Source organism: Octopus bimaculoides, chromosome 19 (genome assembly GCF_046866305.1).
Source record: "Octopus bimaculoides isolate indiv1 chromosome 19, ASM4686630v1, whole genome shotgun sequence".
Classification (NCBI taxonomy): Eukaryota; Metazoa; Mollusca; class Cephalopoda; order Octopoda; family Octopodidae; genus Octopus; species Octopus bimaculoides.
The window spans coordinates 4,651,565-4,666,584 of NC_142946.1; the positions used below are offsets into that span (position 1 = coordinate 4,651,565).

Below are 15,020 nucleotides of genomic sequence, written 5' to 3' on the forward strand. Positions count from 1 at the left end.
TGTGTGTGTTTGTGTGTCTGTGTTTGTCCCCCCAGCATCGCTTGACAACAGATGCTGGTGTGTTTACCTCCCCGTAACTTAGCGGTTCGGCAAAAGAGACCGATAGAATAATCACTAGGCTCACAAAGAATAAGTCCTGGGGTCGATTTGCTCGACTAAAGGCGGTGCTCCAGCATGGCCGCAGTCAAATGACTGAAACAAGTAAAAGAGTAAAAGAGATATATAAATGCACACACACACACACATATATATATGTACGTATATATATATATATATTTTCACATACATCATATACATACATATACACACATCAATTGTATATACACACACACACACATTCTTCTATTTCGTTCGAATATATTCGCCATGAAATTTCGCATCATTTTGTTTTAATAAAATTTGAAATACATTTCTTCTTTTCATTCAATTAGACATATTTAATATATATTATATTAAATTTCATAACTCTGAACATTGGTTGCACATTTTCGTCAAATCATCATCATCGTCATCATCCTCCTCCGCCTCCTCTTCCTCCTCCTCCTCATCATCGTCATCATCATCATCATCATCATTATTATTATTATTAACTTTTTGACTTGAAAATGTATTTCTGTTGTGTTTCGAGAATTTCTTATATATGTATGCGTGTACACATACACTCACATCCACACACATACATATTATATATATATATATATATATATATATATATATATATATATGCATATGCATAAAAATATATATATAAATATATATATACATGTGTGTGTGTGTGTGTGTGTGTGTGTGTGTATGTATGTATGTATGTATGTATGTATGTATAGATAGATAGATAGATAGATAGATAGATAGATAGATAGATAGATAGATAGATAGATAGATAGATATGCATCTGCAATCGGTGCGGCACCCGCGTGTCCACCTGAATGTTTGTATCAAAGAAGTAGTTTCAAATGGAAATAAAACCATTTCGCTTGTGCGCATGCGTCAAAAGAAAAAGTAGTGTTAACCGTACCAAGACTGGACAGTAATTGCCAAATCAAGAAATCAACTCTCATGCCCATTCTTAAGTCTGGTGTTTATTCTATCAGTCTCTTTAGCAGAAACGCTAAGTTACGGGGAAGTAAACAAACTCATACCGGTTGTCAAGTGATGGGGGAGGACAAACACATAGAGAAACACATGATCATGCAGATAAACATACACACACATGCACAAACGCGCAACACACATAGATACATACATGCATACGTACACACACAAAGAAATATGATAGACTTCTAAACAGAGCAAAACTGAAACATTCAGAAAAGTTTTGAGAGGAAAAAAATGGAGAACAATCGGTAGGTTTGGAAAATCAGATATATAGATAGACTTTTAGAGGAAAATGTGGTATTAATTTAAAGAAATGAAAGAGAAACTGTGATTAGATAAGCAGGCAAAATCACAGAATATCAAAAGGACTGAAAAATGTTTTGTTCAAGAACAGCATCAATTATTTGATTAAAATTCATAAACCGAAAATTAAACAAGATCAGACGATAAATAAAAGAAACTAAAAAGCTAACAGTAAAACATGCGCAAAAATCAAGATTTCTTGATATTGTTCGTTGGAAAGAAAATAAGACATAGAGCCGAGCAATGTACTTCGCAGGATTTGTGTTAAACCTACAAAGTTCTGAATGAAATTAGGCCAGAGTTCGATTTTGTTTATCATAAATATGAATCGGATTAAAATGAGAGCAAATCATTATCGACACCAGCGCCACCACAGTTATCATTCATCATCACATAACGTAGAGGTATCAATTGATTCTCCACCACTCCACACATACGCACACACACACATGCACACAGACATACGCACATACACATACGCGCGCGCACGCACCAAAAGGTCAATCGTCTTGTGATTGTGCCAAGAATTTTTTTTGTTCATCAAGGAAACATTCATACGGAACATTTCTTCTGTATAAAGGTTCACCCTCATCACAGATAATGATAGGTAAGATAGAAAGAGAGAAAGAGAGAGAGAGAGGGGGGAAGAGATAGACAGACAGACAGAGAGATAGATAGATAGATAGATAAACAGACAAACTGACACAGAGACAAAAATATAGATATGTGTGTATATATATATATATATATATATATATATATATATATATATGATATGTATGTATGTGTATATGTATGTATATGTGTGTGTATGTATTGCTATGTATACGCATATATGTATACATATATATTAACATATACGTATGTGTGTATGCATGTCAATGTGTGTGAATATATGTATGTGTGTGTATATACGTACATGCATACACACACGCACACACACACACACATATATATATATATAGTCTCTCTGCAGTAAGTATTTTATAGCAAAATAAATATTCATAAGATGGTAGAAGACTACAATAGAATATATTAGACTTTACGAGACTTTACAAGACTTGAAAAAACTTTGAAAGTGTCGTCCTTCATTTTCAATACATAAGTTGACTCTTCTACCCATGTTTTGAAATACATCTTGGAGAGTCTGACGCGGTATGGACCGTGTGAAGGTTATGATTGCGTCTTTTAGCTCATTAATGGTTTTCGGGCGATTCTTGTACACTGATCCTTTATTTGTTCCCCAGAAAAAAAAAGTCTGGCGGTGTTAAATCAGATGACCTCGGCGGAATTTGAACACAGAACATAAAAACGGACGAAATGTCGCTAAGCATTTTACTTGTCGCGTTAACAATTCTGCCAGCTCACCGACATAATTCTAATATCTATTATTATTATTATTATCATTATTATTATATATGAAAACTCACAGCTTATTTTGCTGGGTGTGATGGAAAGTGTCAGCTGTCCACAGCCAGCAGACTAAGGTGACACTCGTTTACTGGTCATGCTTCAAGAACCCAGCAAAGAATTCTTGCTTGTGTGTGTGTGTGTGTGTGTGTGTGTGTGTGTGTGTGTGTGTGTGTGTGAACATTTCTTAAAGTAACGACTTTTAAAAGATTAGTATTGTTTGGTTCTCCTAACGGTTCCTGTGAGAGCTTTCAGAAGAAATTGTTAAGGAAACGAAACAGCTTTAGTCATGTAAGAATTATTAATTGAGTAAATTTAAATATTTCCAGGCAACTCAAATTATGGTTCTCTCTGTTTTAAACGGAAACATATAACGGAAAGATACATAACACACGCACGCACTCACACGGTATATTTGATAGCGCTTTATATAAGACGCATTTTTACTTTCCCAAAAAATAACTAAACAAAAAAAATCACACACACACACACACATATATATATATATATATGTTTTTTCAATTTTTTTTCTCCGTGTTTTTCTCCTTGTCTCCGTATTCTTTCTGTTGAAGAGCGTAGCTCGAAACGTCAAAGACTTTCCGTATTCCCGAGCGTCATACTAATATATACTTTTGTTATTTACACCACCTGTCCTCGTCTGTTGTTATTATTTGTATATTCTCCCATATATATGTATATATATATATATATATATATATATATATATATATATATATATATATATATATATATATATATATATATATATGTATGTATATATATATATGATACTTTATAATTTTTTAATTAATACGTGTGTATATGCACACACACTCACCCCACACGCATATACACGTTCAGACAAATGATATATCGAAATAATTTGTCTGTGAAACGAAAATATTAGTATTAACTTTCGGAAATAAGACTTGGAAATAATATTAATTCATATTTCTGAACGTTACACATAGAATTAGGAATAAATCAAATTATACATGCATTAAAGAAAATATTTTTAATATGTGTGTATGTGTGTGTGTGTGCATGCGTGTATATATATATATATATATATATATATATATATATATATATATATTAATATTAATATTTTGCTTCGGCATAGCGAGACTCGTAACGCCTGTATGTTCCGAAAATATAATTCTCCCCACATAGACTGCATTTCATATTCAAGGCTCCGATGAAGCTACAGGAAGTTTTCCGGATACTCAACCACATCTCATAGCAGAAACACCTATAAGCTAATGATGTTCATTACATTTTACATAACCTTCGTTTTTATTCCAATGCTAGTCTTTTTCCGTACACATAAACACACACACACACACATACACAGACACACACACACACACACTCATACACACACATTCATACACATACACACTTACATAGATATATACTTAGATCAATTTTGGCCAGAATTGGAGACACATACACACACACATAATACATTTATACAGAGAGACAGAGAGAGAGAGAGAGAGAGAGAGATAGAGAGAACAGACAGACAGACAGACAGACAGATAGATAGATAGATAGATAGATAGATAGATAGATAGATAGATAGATAGATAGATTCACTGGTTAAAGCACTTTTTTCTGCCCAAATGGCAACACCTTATGTACGTCTTCAGTTTTCATTCGAAGATATAAAAGGTGCTAATTTCTGAGCGTTGACTGATTCGTAAAGAACACCGGCGTTGGACGGATTTGAAGCAAAACTCACCGGTGTTTAGTGAAGTCAACGTAGACCTTTAATCACTGGGTTATGACGAGATTATGCGTCGAATTTATGGACATGACGACAGTAAGTCATTGAATGAATAACCAAAAAGGTAAAGATACGTTAAATATTAATAACAGTCACAAGTATTTTCTAGATGTGATCTGAATATTTATTATTGGAGCGTTTTGACTTTGGTAAGGAACTCGAAGGAATAGGAAAGATTCATATTGCTCAATATTGCTTGTGTGTGTGTGTGTGCACGCCCTTCTCCCCTCCCTCACTGAGGGTAGTGTATGAGATATGGCAGTTTAGTGAGTGATGCCATGTAGCATAAGATTACCCCACCGCGACTTCCTTAGTTCAATATCTGACTTATAGCTACCGGATTAACCGAAACGAATTTCTATCAGGCAATTAGCTAAAATCAATGACGATGGTTCCTGAGATAATGGAATCAGCTATTTACTTAGAAACGTAATAGTGATACATTAAAAGGATTAAAGACAGCCTGTCTAGGTTCGATTCTAAGCCATTCCTAGCTAATAAGAGATAAAAAGAAAAAAGGAAGACGTGATGAGCTAACGGGTGAACGTTTTAAGTGGTGACTCGACTTGCTAGAAAATAACAGGAGATTATCCTTAAAATTATGGATTGCTGGTAATGAAATAGCAACTTAGGTATACTTTTCCGGAGAATAAATGACGTATTGGCCACTATTGGGATGATGTTTATAATACACCTAGGTGGATTAGGAATGACCATAACAGCAAAGATTGTCTTATGTGTTCCAAGATCAACAATATCTGAGAAAAATTTTAAGGCGGGTTTGGCATGGTCGGAAAGCTTTTGATCACAGGCCTGCTTCTTCAGCCTTGACTTGTGGTTAAAAAATTACAACAACGAACGTGTGCATAATATGAGGACGTTCACAGGAAGTAGATGCAGAGAACTACTTCCGTATCCCTTTGAAGTCGTTTAACTCTAATTGCTTTATAAATACCTTCTGTGGAAAACTAACAGGAGCTTCACAATTCCACCCACATCGCCAATACCCGGTTAATTGTTGGGACTTCTTGTCCATGTAAGGTAAACCGTAACTAAAAACCGAGCTGAGTGGGGGGTGGCATGGGGTGTACAACAAGTTTTTTGAAAGTAGTATGCATAAATTTACGTAAAGAACATCTGATATGAGTATATACATGCGTATAAAAAGTTTGCATGGGTGTATGTGTGTGTGTGTGTGTGTGTGTGTGCATAAGACACTGCGTATTTTATACATAAACACATGTATAAACAAATAAAAACATATATATATATATATATATATATATATATATATATATATATATACACGCACACACACACACACACATGTATATGTATATTTATATAATATTAAATTAATGTATAACACATAAACATACGTAGAAATATATAAACAAATATTATATATATACATATATATATATATATATATATATATATATATATAAATATATGTGTATATGTATATATATATATGTGTATATGTATATATATATATATATATATATATATATATATATATATATATATATACGTATATATATATATATATGCGCACACATATACTTATATAAACATATACGTTCATATATGCACAGGCACACACACAAACACACGCTGAGTGTTTGTGTGTGTGTGTTTAATAATTCGGTCAATGAAAATATACAGTATATATATATATATATATATATATATACGGGTAGAATGTAGGGTGTTTTTGACATCAGCAAGTACCGTGGTGTTATTTGAATTAACAATAACGATATTGAGGAGAGATAAAGAGGAAATCAGAGAGAAGGTTTCGTTAGTCTAATTAAAATATACAAACGGGGGTGGAAGGGAGGGGGGATGTTTTCCAGATAGAGAGGTCACGGGGTGCGGCAGGTGAGACCGGGAGGTGGCTTGTTGGTGCTGTTGCTGCCGTGGGTTGTGACGATGATGTTGTTGTTTTTGTTCTTGTTTCTCAGTGGTGGTGATGGTCGCGGTGGTGGTAATGGTAGTGGTGGTGGTGGTGATGGTGGTTGTCGTAGTGGTGAAGTCTATGCTGTTATTGTGATTGATTGTATAAGCGCGTGGCTCAGTGGATGGGGTATTAGGCTCGCTATCGCAAGGCTGTGTGTTCGATTCCCGGCGGCGTCGCGTTGTGTCCTTGAGCAAGACACATTATTTCCCGTAACTTCAAAGGATCCAGCCTTGTCACATTCTCCGCTTCGCTGAATCTTCCTGAGAACTACATTTAGGGTACGCGTGTCTGTGGAGTACTCAGCCACTTGCACGTTAGTTTCACGAGCAGGCTGTTCCATTGAACGTTTCAACTGGAACCCTCCTCGTCTGTGATTATTGTGATGCTGGTGTTGTTGTTGTTGTTTCTGACTGTGTTGTTGTGGTGGTGGTGGTGGCTGTTATTGCTTGTGATGTTGTGGCGTTGCACTTTTTGTCGGAACATATTCGAATTCTTGTTTTTTGTTCCATTTTTTTTTTAGTGTTGTTGACGATATTGTCGTGGTTTAGCCCTCATCAGGCTGAGCTAGGGCTAAAACCGTTTCAGCCATGACCACCTCGTCGTTTTGCATTAATTTTAATAGGAAAAATGTTTCAAAAGTGACTCATCGTCAAAAATTGCACGAAATATCTGGTTTTTTTTCAAATTTCTTCGTCTTTTGAATATGTTCCTTTCTCACTTCCATTGTACCTTTGAAAAAAAATACCTGTTAAAATCGAACTGCACTCTTCAAATCTTGCACTAAGAATAAGTACAAGGTGAAATTACTACCTACTTTTATAGCAAGTTGATGGAGGTAGTTTATCCCATCCCCCTCCGACTTTTAGTTCATGCAATTGAAAAAAACCGCATTATTTATGGGACCCGAAATATATATATATATATAATACAGGTGCGACATTGTTGATAAACTAAAATATGGAGAGTTTAACTGTTGTTTATGTATCTCTCTCTCTCTCTCTCTCTCTCTCTCTCTCTATATATATATATATATATATATATATATATATATATATATATGTTACAGAGGTAGAGAGAGAGCGCGAGAGTGTTGCGTAGGAGAGTATATAACAACAATATCAAATACAGAAGATGTCAGGTAAATAGATTGAGTTGGAATGTAATTATATTGGTAGGTGGAGAGATTGGCAGATGTGTGTGTGTGTGTGCATGGCTATATTCGTGTGCGTTTATGTATGTATATATATATGTGTGCGTACGTGTGTGTAAAGAAACATAGCTGTGTATATGTCTATAATATACAGATACATTCTTACATTTGCGCGCACGCACACGCTCACATGTAAGTGTGTATATGAATGTACGTGCGCGGGTATGCATATGTTTATATATAATCGTGTGTATAGAAGTGTATGTTTGTATTTGTATTATTATGTGACAAGACAACTTAGGCCCGCAATGGAAAATCACTTCACATTTCAATAAAGCATTTCTACCATTGAAGAGGTCGCTGCAATCTGTAATTTAACTGGTCGTTGATGACTTTCTGCTGGGCGTTGAAGAGAGATCTTCTGGGAAAAAGTTAACGATGTACATCACGCCACAGAGCCACACGATTCCGCCCAGCTCCGCCCATATTTCAGTTGACCCTTTCATGTTTTGAAGTGGAACTTAATCATTTGTTTGTTGTGTAACATTTTTCTGTTTAAATATTGAGCTCAGAAGATTGGTGAAGTTTATCGACTGTGATAAGAGGGCGGAACACACACGCGCGCACACACACACACACACACACACACACACACACACACACACACACACACACATATATATATATATAAACATAAACATAGATTATATATACATATATTTACATATACATATATACATATATAAATATTCATGCATATATATGTAAATACACATATACATATGTATATACACACACACACACACATATATATATATATATATATATATATATATATATATATATATATATATATATATATATATATATATATATATATATATAAATTCATATATATACACATATATACATATACATATATACACATACATATACGCATACATATACATATATATTTGTGTATGCATATATATATATATATATATATATATATATATATATATATATACATATATACATAAACACATACTCATATATATATATATATATATTCACACGTTAAGGGTACACGTGTCTGTGGAGTACTCAGCCACTTACACGTTAATTTCACGAGCAGGCTGTTCCGTTGATCGGATCAACTGGAACCCTCGACCGTCGTAAGCGACGGAGTGCCAACAACAACAATATTATATCTTAGACACGTAACAACAACAACAGCAACACGAATAACAACAACAGCACTGACGGTTGCAAAGTGTAACCTTCTCTTTAACACCAAAGCATAACTCAACGTTCTACTCCGTAGCTGACTCGCTACAAAACTCTTCAGCGCTGGAGGACTACTCCACCCAAATCCCCTTCAGGTATTTTACGTAACAAACATATAGAGCAGGTTACAATTGACTGATGGGCCACTATTCAATCATTAATCCTCAACATAACGACGTCGTCATTGTCGATGTTTGGCGCCAACATGCTAGTATTCTCCCTTCGTTCGGAAGCTAAGACGGCGGAGATTTTAAACCATTAATGGATGTAGGAATTCTCTCGCCTCAAACTAATATAAAGGATTAATACGGAAATACGTGAAGCAGCTTTAATAAAAACGAAGATTAAACTCGAACGCATCTTTGAATGAAGAGTCGTTTTGTGCGCGTGCCTGCGTGTATGTGTAAGTGTGTATGTACGTGTGTATATGTGTGTATGTGCGTGCATGTGTGTATATGTGTGTAAGCGTGTGTGTGTGTTCGTTTATGCGTGTGTGTGTGATTACGTATGTGTGTGTGTGTAATATCCAGACACACGGAAATACACTGAATGTGTTCTACAACTAATTGGAAATTTGTTGAGGCTATGATCGTGTGTGTACGTGTGTGTACATGTGTGTACATGTGTGTACATGTGTGTGTATGTGTGTAGATACACACACTTATACATACACATATGTATGTGTACTTTCCACTATATATATATATATATATATATATATATATATAGTTGCATATGCTTTTCGTATATTTATGTGTATTTGTGTGTGTGGAGAGAGAAAGAGGGAAAGAAAGAGAGAGAGAGAACGATAGATAGATTGATTGATAGATAGAGAGAGAGAGAGAGAGAGAGAGAGAGAGAGAGAGAAAGAGAGAGGAGGGGTCAGATAAATAGTGCTAATACAATATTTTAGCTAATATAGGAGCTTGTGAAAAATAAGGAATAATTCCTGATTTCATAATTGGCAACAAGAGATATTTACATGTGTGTGTGTGTGTGTGTGTGTAAGTTTGTGTGTGTGAGTGTTTATTTGTGTATATTTGTGCGTGTATGTGTACACGTGTGAGTATATGCTTGTATTTGAGAGGAGGGTGTGTACGAGTGAGTAAATGTTTGTGTTGTGTGTGTGTGTGTATATATGTATATGTGTGCCTGTACCTGTGAGTTTACATATGTGTATATATTTGTATGCGTGTCTGTTCACGCTTGCATATGTGTATTTTAGTGTGTGTGTGTGTATGAATATGAATTTGTTTGTGCGCGTATATGTGTGCGTGTATGTGTGTGTGTGTGTGACTGTGTATATACTGAGGTAACTACACAAATACAAGAATGTAATAATTAATTTGTATGTTTTCTTTCGTTGGTTCCACCATACATTTACCTGTACTGACATACGAGTAAACTCAGACATTTATCTAGGCATCATCTACCCATCTCATACGTATGTGCGTGTATTTATATATATATATATACACATATCCCTTACACATACTCTTTTTACTCGGGAACTAGTAGACCCAACACCGTTTGGTAATCGGTGCACATTAAAAGCCAGTGAACAATAATTGACGAAACCGGTATGACCTTGAATCCCTTTAACAATTCATAATATTGACTTTTATTCCTCTTAATTCTGCCTCAGTTCATCTAATTGTATATATTTATCGTTACTTTTCAAAGAAAAGCCTTTATTTTTTTTATATCCAATTTCGCTTTTTGCTTTTTTCGCTTTTTTCGCTTTTTTCTTCTTACTTTCGCTATATCTTTTCCACGTGTAGTTTCTATTTTCATATAAGTTATATTAAATCTCGGTGATTAACACACGCTGAGGACGGTAACCGTCCAGAAACTCGAGTCCGTATGTATCACGTAAGGCTATTCGTGATACAGCCTTACGTGAACACAGAAAGTGTGTCGTTAGTCAGCTGGAAGAAATGTCTTCCTGGGGCTATAAACGCCAGTAGCACTGTCCTGTATAGGACACCACACTTGGTTGGCAATTAAATAGATAGATAGATAGATAGATAGATAGATAGATAGATCCGTACATATGTAGACGTGTATATGTGTATGTGAGTATTTGTATTTTATATACTGAATACACACATGAAATAAAATATCTCTTGAAATTGGTTGAATCTACAAAAGAAACACTCACACCCATAGACACAAGACACGCACTTACACTGTCACACACACACACACACACACATACACACACACACACACACACTCACACACACAGATTTTTAACTCTCCGACGAGAATTATGGAGGCAGTTTAAATCCTCTCTATATTCTTCCTCTATTTTAATATTTATTGCGCCGAGCAGACAGTTCGTACATTTAATACCATTCCACCCGGTATATATGCATTGGACTTCAAAGGTTCTGGATATGGTACCTGTCTAGCACCAAATTATTACCATTCACAGAATTCTAAACGGAATTTCAAGTATTAAATTAATGCTCTTTTAATGAATCGGAAATTAAGTTTATCTTTTCTTTATTCTTATCTTTCATCTTTTGGTTATTTCTGTCACTTGGATGCGGCCATGCTGGAGCACCTCCTTGGAGGGTATTTAGCCGAATAAATCGACCCCAGGACTTGCTTTTAAGCTTAGTACTCATTTTATCGGTCTCTTTTCGCCGAACTGCTAGATTACGGGAACGTAAACGCACCAACACCGGTCGTCAAACGATGGTGGAGGACAAACACACACAGAGCTATACATATATATATGTGTGTGTGTGTGTGTGTGTGTATAAATATATATATATTAGTGTGTGTATGTGTATGTGTGTGTGTATATATATATATATATATATATATATATATATACACGACGGGCTTCTAGTTCTCTCTGCGAAACCCACTCTCAAGGCTTTGGTCAGCCCGAGGGCTATAGTGAAAGACACCTGCGCAAGGTGTCACGCAGTGGGACTGAACCCAGAACCGCATGTTTAGGAAGCAAGTTTCTTATCCCACAGCCACTCCTGCGCCAATTTAAGAATTATTTTTGATTTTTTAAATTAAACACAAGGCCAGTGATTTTGAGTGGTCGGAATTAGCCGATACCGCAGACCCTAGTATTTAACTGGTACTCTGTTTTATTGATCCCGAAAAGGTGGACAGCAAAACTGACCATAACAATGTTTGAACTCGGAAAGTGAAGAATCAGAATATATATACCGCAAAACAGTTTCTGCGACGCTCTACCGATTCTTCCTGCTTACCGCCCTGAATGGTGGTTTCTAATTAAGGCACAAGGTCAGCAGTTTTGAGGGGCGGGGAAGGGATTGGTCAATATCATTGCCCCCAGTATTTATCGATCTCCTAAACGATGAAAAAAGCGAAGTGGACGTCCGCGAGATTTGAACTCAGAATGTAAAGAGTTGGAACAAATACTACAAAACCGTTTTTCTGATGCTCTAACCATTCTGCCAACTCGGTATTCAATAATTAGCATTTAAGATTTTAATCTAGGGAGGAATCGTCTTGTTTGTGTGTGCGTGCGCGCGCGCAATCACGTGTGTGAAGTAAGGATAAGTTGGCCAAGTGATTACACAGGTTCAAATTTAGCCGAAGTTTCATTTATTGTCTTAATCCACCGATCAAGTGAACATTTTCATCACTGACGAAGCTGTCACGCGATGTTTGCGTGTTTGCGCACACACACACAACACTCACACACACACACACACACACACACACACAGACACACATACACGCACAAACACATACACACACACAAACACACATACACAGACACAAACACATACACACACACAAACCCACACACACACAAACACGCACAAACACATACACACACACACAAACCCACACACACAAACCCCCCCCCACACACACACAAACACACACACATACACACACACATACAGAGACAAAAACACACACACAAACACACACACACATACAGAGACAAAAACACACGCACACACACACACACACACACACACACACATATATATATATATATATATATATATAGAGAGAGAGAGAGAGAGAGAGAGAGAGACCGATGTACAATGTATCTAAGTGCGTATATTTGATTGTGTGTGTGTGTACATTCCTTGCGTGTCTATTCCATTTTATATTAATTATAAAAACAATCGCCATTATTGCAATGCAAGACTCGGTTATATTGTGTCATAACAGTTCTGCCAAGAAGTCGAACATTGCAAAATGACATGAAAAGCTGGTCAAGAAGCTGAACAATTCTACCAACGACGTCAACGGAGGATCCTCAAAGACATCTGATGAGACAGAATTATTAATGAAGAAATACTTTCGCAAAACTATTACCAGTTACTGCAAAACATCGTGGCAGGTCATATTATATACCTACAGTATCCCACAGAAGTATAGACACCCCTAAAAAATTTCAGTAGAATTGTTATTACTCTGATAATATCTGTGGGGTGTTTTGAAAGGGAAGGTTGAAGAGAAAAAACTCCGCAATGTATCACAGTTGAAAGACATCATTCAGGATGAATGGAGAACGATTTCATTGGTTAAATGCAGAAATTTAGTCGATTCTACGCCCAGAAGACTTAATGCAGTCATTGAAAGCAAGGACGGTCACACCAAATATTGAATATAGCAAATAATACTTTCGAGGGTACATATTTTTGTATTGTTTGGAAATTAATATTTCGGTCGTATCTTTGAAAATGTTTATTGTTTTGTGTTCCAAATTTGTATAATGTTTGCATGTATAATATATTTTATTCAGTATAAATTTCGTTTGGTTTCGTTCGATATTATCAGAGTAATGCCAATTTTACTGAAATTTTATAGGAGTGAACATCTTTCTGTGAGATACTGTGTGTTTGTGTGTGTGTGTGTGTGTGTGTGTGTGTGTGTATGCATTTATGTATGTTGTATGTATGTTGTATGTATGTATATATATATGTATATATGTAATGTGTGTATGTGTATATATGTATATATATATATATATTATGTATCTATGTATACGCACGCGCACACACACATATCTATATACGTTGACTGCAGTCTGGCCGCAATCAGTCGCAGCGGCTGCATGTGAGCGCGCAGGGAGCGAAGGCCGCCTCCCGCCGCATCGCTGCAGAACCCGGCTCACTAGCTCGATCCGCACCGGCTCGGTGCGCGGACATCGGATCGAAATTTTTTCTTCGGCGAACTCTCGTTTCGATCGGCAGACACGAGCTTGGGTATACACCTGGTAGTATTCCATTTAACTTGTGTTTTCTTCTGTGTGCGACTAGCTATGGGAAAGTACCAAAATGTATTCTTACCGAAATAAGCGAAACGAGATTAAAGAAGGAGGTACGTTTTCACGAGGCGCATCTGCAACGAATGAAGTGCTACAACTTTTTGTAGAGAATCTCACTCGGGAGGGACCGATGCACGGTGGGTCGAAACGATCGTAGTGATTAATATAGAATCCATTTTCTTTCTCTTCCAATTTCTTTATCTTACTCTCATATGCTATATATATATAGAGTGCCTATTGCTGCACTGTAGTTTCACCAATTGCAACAGTTATTTTCCAACAAGATCGTGCGCCGCTCTATTGAGGGACGGGGTTAAGCGTTCGAGTGTTTCCTCATGAAACTTTCCCAAACTGGCGTGTTGGAAGATGCGGTCCAGTTATGGTCATTTATGAACACCTTATATATATATATATATATATATATATATATATATATATATATATATATAGCAAAAGTAACAGAGTGACTCAAGGTCCGAAACTTTCCTGCGTTGGCATTTATCAATAAGTACCAACATACGAAACTCTCAGACCTTGAGTCACTCTGTTGCTTCTGCTAAATATTAATATAAAGTTCAAAATTATACAAAAACAAAACACAAAAGACATACAGACAGGTGAGTGAACAACGAACAAGGTGCATTAATTTTGCACTCAGGAAAATAGAGGACGTTTCGTGCCTACCCTCTTTTACAGAAAAGAATGGAATGAGGAGAGGAAACAGAGGGTGAGAGGTAAAAAAAAAAGTAGAATG

General features: G+C 36.0%; 1 protein-coding gene and 1 long non-coding RNA gene across 4 annotated transcripts in view; one reads left to right on the plus strand and one right to left on the minus strand.

The window, feature by feature from the left end:
- Positions 1–15,020, minus strand: part of LOC106872700 (arrestin domain-containing protein 2) — a 275,703-nt gene that overhangs the window by 152,917 nt on the left and 107,766 nt on the right. The window lies entirely within an intron of this gene.
- The window catches only part of LOC149131742 (uncharacterized), an 86,570-nt gene continuing 76,084 nt past the window's right edge, over positions 4,535–15,020 (plus strand). Inside the window, exon 1 of the long non-coding RNA XR_016245138.1 lies at positions 4,535–4,664. This is a non-coding gene — a long non-coding RNA (uncharacterized LOC149131742). The remainder of the gene's footprint in view (positions 4,665–15,020) is intronic.